General features: G+C 36.9%; 1 protein-coding gene across 5 annotated transcripts in view; it reads left to right on the top strand.

The window, feature by feature from the left end:
• Positions 1-6,039, top strand: part of CENPP (centromere protein P) — a 108,554-nt gene that overhangs the window by 66,578 nt on the left and 35,937 nt on the right. The window lies entirely within an intron of this gene.

Raw genomic sequence — 6,039 nt, 5'->3', positions numbered from 1 at the left:
GTTTTTAATGCATGGTGTTGGGGGCTTAATGAAGAGAGATACTCTCTAATAGTAGTGTGATGGCATTTTCTTTGCAAGGAAATGTTGGTGTATTTTTCAAAGAAAGATTATGTCTATATAACTAATAGACTATATAAGGTAAGACTGTTTGCTCAGAACTTTTCAGTGATTTCTGTTTCCACCTATGAGACAATTGGTTGAAAATTAGAATTCTGTCTTGCTTTAAAACACTTACGTAACGTTTATGAGTAACAGAGATTGGTTATTGAGCAAAGAATAGAAGTATATCCAACACATATGTGGCTCAGAATACTGTCTCACTGTGGTCAAATATGGAGATGAAAAAGAATTTGGATGGTGTTTTATGTTTGAAATTATCAGTGATATAAACTGCTACCTTTGATTTCTTTCTTGAAAATGACTGTATTTTGTATTACTTGATATGTCTGAGAGAGCAAACAAGCGCTGCCATATGTGGCTGATGCTTCCATCACAATCTCTGTTTTAAGCCAGTCTTGTATGCATTTGTTATTCTAAAGCAAACTAAGTACTTTTTCATTTTCTAGCACTGTTTATAAATGTGGTTTACATAATGTGATGAATCTAACATCAACTGCACAAAGCTGCCTTGGAGCCTGCCCATCACATTTTAATAACATGACATATTCCTTTCGTGCTCACAACCGGTCCATGTGCGGTGTGGTCACATATTTTGGTTTTTGCTAAATTTTGGCTCCTCTCAGGCTGGACTACACCATTTAACCAGCTGAGTATACAAAATCTGCCCTTCAGCTTCTTACAGTTCAGTTTTATTCTTCAGTACCTATATATAAATATATTAAAAATCTCTTTGTAATCATCACACATGAATCAGTTTTTGCATATTAATAGTTTTTAGTGTGTTTTTGGCAGCTACCTTTAAAACTGCATCAAAATACAATTTCCTTTGCAAAGTCCTCAGTCCCTGATGTTTGTTAGCAACACAGCAATATTGCAGGGCGGGTCAGAACTTGCAACATTGAGAGCTTGTGTACAAAAAGAGTCTTAAAGTCAAGTGTAGGTGTCCAAATATCCATGGGATTGTCAGGCTCATCATGGCTTTTATGGATGCAAGGATGTGGTGACCTGGAATGACTGGAGAGGCAAAACATCACCTGAAAGGTTTTTCATCCTTGCAGACAGTTGCTGTTGTTTCTGGAGCATCACTTTGTTCTAGCTCAGGCTACAGATTAATGTGATTTCCTCACTGTGGGAATGCCAGTTTCAGAAGTTCCCTCCTGGCTTGTTCCCACCTTGATGCTCTTCTCATTGGTGCTGTGAAAAAGTTTGTGCGGCAAACTGGATCAGGAAACTGCTTTGCCTGATCATTGAAGGTCTTGAAATTAGTTTGGGTGTCTGTATGTGTAAATTGTCAGTTGTGCTTATGCTGCTCACGGGTTTGGATAATGTGACATGGCATTTTTATGGAATATGGGTATTTATCTGCCTTAGAGACACTGGAAGCACCAGACATTCTTTCATGGAAAATCAAACAGTAGTTAAAATCAAAAACTCTGCAACAAGTGCCAAACTACTGAATCACTCCAACAATAAGTTCTAAAGGAAAATTTTCTGTTCCAAAATACAAGCTGGAACAACATTTCCTCATAGAGTATCAAGCATTTACTCTGCCAAAGTTCAACAATGCCTTAAAAAAACGCCATATCTTGATCACCTGCAAATGCTGAATTTCCCTCATTTTCCCTTTTGTTTTACCAAAGATAATTAATAATATGGAATGTAAATGAGTTCATGTTCTTAGTCAGCCTTTGGGTAGATTCCTGTTGTTCAGAACATAAAGGCAACACTTAAAGTGGTGATTATCATTGAATTCCAATGAGCTGTTAGTTTTCAAAAAAAAAAAGAATGTGGCCATCTAGTCTGGAAAAAAAATAATTTGACGCATGTTAGAGTGAAAAGATAATATCATTTAACTTGGAATTAGTTTTCCCTAACTTTACTTATCAAAAAAAGTAATTTATATTAATTAAAAATCCAAAGGCCCAAAAGAAAGATTACTTTGACTGAGTTTGGGATTGATTGTTAGAAGTGGAAGCAGTGAATATCACATTCCTTAGATAGTAATTAACTACAATTTGTTCATCTTTGCCTAATGAAGAACCTGGGTCTGTAAATGTTTGCATGTGCTTTGAGCACATCTGTTTTGTAGATGGAAAAAGTAACAAGGTCTCTAGGAAGGTCTCCAAACTCAATTTGTTTGCAAGTTTTGAAACACAATTTTTCACTTTGGAATACCAGGAATGAAAGCATTTCTTTTATTACGAATCATTAATATCATTACTACAAATAAAGAGGGTATACTCTGATTCAAGAAGTGATTTCCCTGACATATTAATTAACTCAGCATGTGTTCAGATGTGTGTTTTTATCCGTGGGAATTTTCTGGGAGGGCTTCATTTGTTTCTCATCAACACAAAATCAGTAAATCTGTCATGCAGGGTTGGGTCTAGTTCTAAATTCTCCCAAGAAATTAGGAGCCTTCTGAAAAAGTCTGATTTACTTCTAGATTTACTAACGGCTGCTGCTACAGTTTTAGTATTATTTTCTCATAATTATACTACTTTTACAATGTAGGTGCTATGTAATCTGTATTAGGTTCCAGTGGGCATTTTTAAACAGGCAATTAAATTTGCTTTAATCACTTCTATACCATTAAGTATTTTGTTGATTTTTAGCATTCATTTTTTTCCCCTTCCAGCTGTAGGGGAAAATCACAAATAAGTCCTATCATTATATATTTTTTTAATTAAAAATGGAAAAAAATAGGAAGATAAAAGCTCCTAAATTAAGTCAAAAGACCACGTAGAAACTAGCGGAGAAGGGTTGTCAGACAGATGTGCTAATAGACTATTTCCAAAGGTATTTGTTTGCAAATACAAGAGTGTGTTAATTAAAAAGCTTGGTACCATGGATGGGTTTGCGCTGCTTTTTGTCAGAGACACAAATCCACTGCATGACAGAAATTTCTTTTACCACTCAGTGGAAATATTTATGTAAATTGAAAGAAAATATAGGTCATAATTGCATATTAACTTGTGGTATGGAAAAGGAGATCTTTTTTGTTGAACAATTTGTAAAGTAGAGGGTATTATTTTCTTCTTGAACACTTTATTCTTGAAAGGATGATTTCCATTTGGTTTTACCACAGCAGAACAAAGGAGCCTTGACTTCAGAAAGTAACTTACAAATAAATAACTTATATTTTGTTCAACAAGCAAATTGTCTTAATTTCATAGAATCATAGAATGGTTTGGGTTTGAAAGGATCTTAAAGATCATCCAGTTCCAACCCCCCGCCGCAGGCATTTCTTAGCATTTAATTCATATCTTGACTATACTTTGCTTCATGGTTAGTAGAATTTCTGGGTTTTTTCCAATAATGGATAAGATGTTTATCTGCTCACACAAAACCAGAGGATGTTCTTTGCTCAGGTTGGAAAGAAATTAAATTCAGCTAAAATGGGAATTAAACACTGTTTCCGTCATTTAAGGTCTTACCAGGAACTCTCAAAATAGCCTTCAAAATAAATACAGAATACAGGCAATGCAGATTAATTTGAACCCGTATGTTGTCAAGAAAGACAGTAATTATTTTGACGTTTCCAATGCTACAACTAGACGAACACTAAAGAAATCAATGGGGCCAGGTTCAAAACAGAAGGAAATACTTCATGAAACATTTATAGTTCAGCCATGGAAATGTGCAAGAAAAGTGAAGTGGATTTTAATGTTTCATATAGACCCAAAAAGTAGTTGATCTAATTGAAAGAGGAAAAGCCTTACTTCCTGAGTTCTCTGTAACAAGAGCCAAAGTGAGCTGGACAAAAAGGGAGAAGGAGTTTTCCCTGAAAGACTTGTAGTGAATAAGCTGAGTAAGTCCAGAACCATTCTGCATTAGAGGGAAGCCATAGACAGACGTTTATACAGAACTGTCAGTGAAAAGGGGTTGAGAACCACAAAATGTTCCCAAGGGCTGTCATTCCCTGTCAGTTTTTAAGGAACAGAATTTGTAAGGCCAGAGGATGTAAGGTAATGGCATAGCCAACTTTTAGGGGTTTGGAGGAATTGCTGTGAAAAAAATAAGTACATTTTAATCCTTTTTCCTAATTTTAATCCTTGAAAAATACCATTACATAACTCACTTAGAAGATTCTTGTCTTTGTTGATAGTGTTGTTGAAGGTCTGGTATTTCCACAGCTGTGTTCAGTATTACTCCTTTGAGAAAAATATCTGTCTTGTGGAAAAAATAAGTCAGCTTTTATGCATTACTATCGTATGAAAAATTCTCACAAACATAGAATTTTATTTTTTTTTTCAGTAATATTGCATGGGACACCTACAGATTTCTGTGTATATATTGATAATACTGCACACTTGGAATGAAAATTCTTTTCACAGAATTAACAGAACTGGTTCAAAGTACTTTGTAGGAAACAGTGCGTTATGAGCTGGTCTGAGTAACTCACTTTATCAAAAATATATTAATATAAATAACAGCCTAAAACAGAAGTAATGAATCAGAAGTTTGCATTCAGTAACTGTGTAGAAATTTGCATCCTGTACAAAGAATTAAACACCAAGCAAATGGATATTCTACCAAACTACAGTAATTGTTTACTCAGCAGCTATAGGAAGTTCCTTACATAACAGACTATTGGAGAAGAAATTACAAGGAAAATGGGTTTTAAGATGAACCTTTTGAATAATCCAACTCTGACTGCTTTAATTTACTTTAATCCTTGGGGAAAAGGCTATTTATTGAATGGAGCCAGGATGGCTCAGCCAGACTGGAAGAATATTGTTCGGGGGGTTTCTCTTAACTCTTGAGTATTTGTTCACTTGTAGAGACTACAGAGAATGTGTCCTCTGTGGCTGGCAAAGCCATAGGAATAGACACAAAGCCCTGGGCAGGAATATCTCTGGCCTTTATGGGGAAAGTGAATAGCACAGCCTCTGTACCTTCCGAATACCAGGTGATTTTTTGAGTCCAGCCTAACAGTTGTTGGACCTTATCATAAGCAATAAGGCATTTCCCCCAACTGCTTTGCTCCTAATAGTTGGAACAGTTTTGCGTCGTGTTATGCTATTGTAGAAAAGGAAGAAATGTTTGTGAAGGAAGCTGTAGTCTGGGGAAGAGACATTGTTCCTTTTTCTTGACATTAATATGGTCTCCGAATTAGTTGTAATGCACAAGATTTCCTAAGCTGAAAAAATTGCCGTTTCTGAATGCAGAGCTTTGAAGTCAATGCCCCAGATAAACCTTATTACCCATAGAACTCTCAAGTAATAATAAGTAAAAATTGCTGATTTTCATGACCAGGACAGTTGATTTGGGGGTAGCCCGCTGGATTCCCACAGAGGGGCATCAATGAAGGACAGGCCTGTAGGAAACAGAGATCAAACTCTGCTGCTGGTTTAATGAGGGACTGCAGTGGGATGGTTTGTGTGGGCTCATACAACAATGTTCTGCTACTGGGCTGTGGCAAGAGGTGAAGTTGCCCGCAGCCTCGAGCCCATCTATCTCTCTGTTCAAATGAGATTCCTCTTTGTATTCTGTATGATTATTATTAGTCCCTCTTATTATCCTGTATTACCCTGCAACACTCCACTGTGGGAATTTTTACCAGATGTGACTGCAGAGCAGAGGCAGTCGTGTGCTGTTCCAAGGAACTCCAGAGCAATGACCAGACTGTGTGTTGGGAAACTTTATGAACTGTTCACAGGCTAATAAAGCCAGCGAATTCTTATGGAAATGTGGAGATTTTGTTCAGCAGCAGTTAGGCAGGATGGGGGAGGATGAGGCTGGGCTCTATGGGAAATGCATCAGCAGAACCGTCCTGAACCAGGTCAGAGCCCAGCTTGGCCAGTCCCCCAGCTTTGACAGTGACAATTCTACAGAGAAAGGGCATTGCTGTTTCTAGGCCTCCTTTGCTTGCACTTTCCTTGAAGCAAAGCAAGGTTTTGGGACAGATGTTTCATT

This window comes from Hirundo rustica, chromosome 12, assembly GCF_015227805.2.
Source record: "Hirundo rustica isolate bHirRus1 chromosome 12, bHirRus1.pri.v3, whole genome shotgun sequence".
NCBI classification, from domain to species: domain Eukaryota; kingdom Metazoa; phylum Chordata; class Aves; order Passeriformes; family Hirundinidae; genus Hirundo; species Hirundo rustica.
Note: the sequence above shows the minus strand (reverse complement) of the source record. Positions and strands in the feature narration are given on the sequence as shown.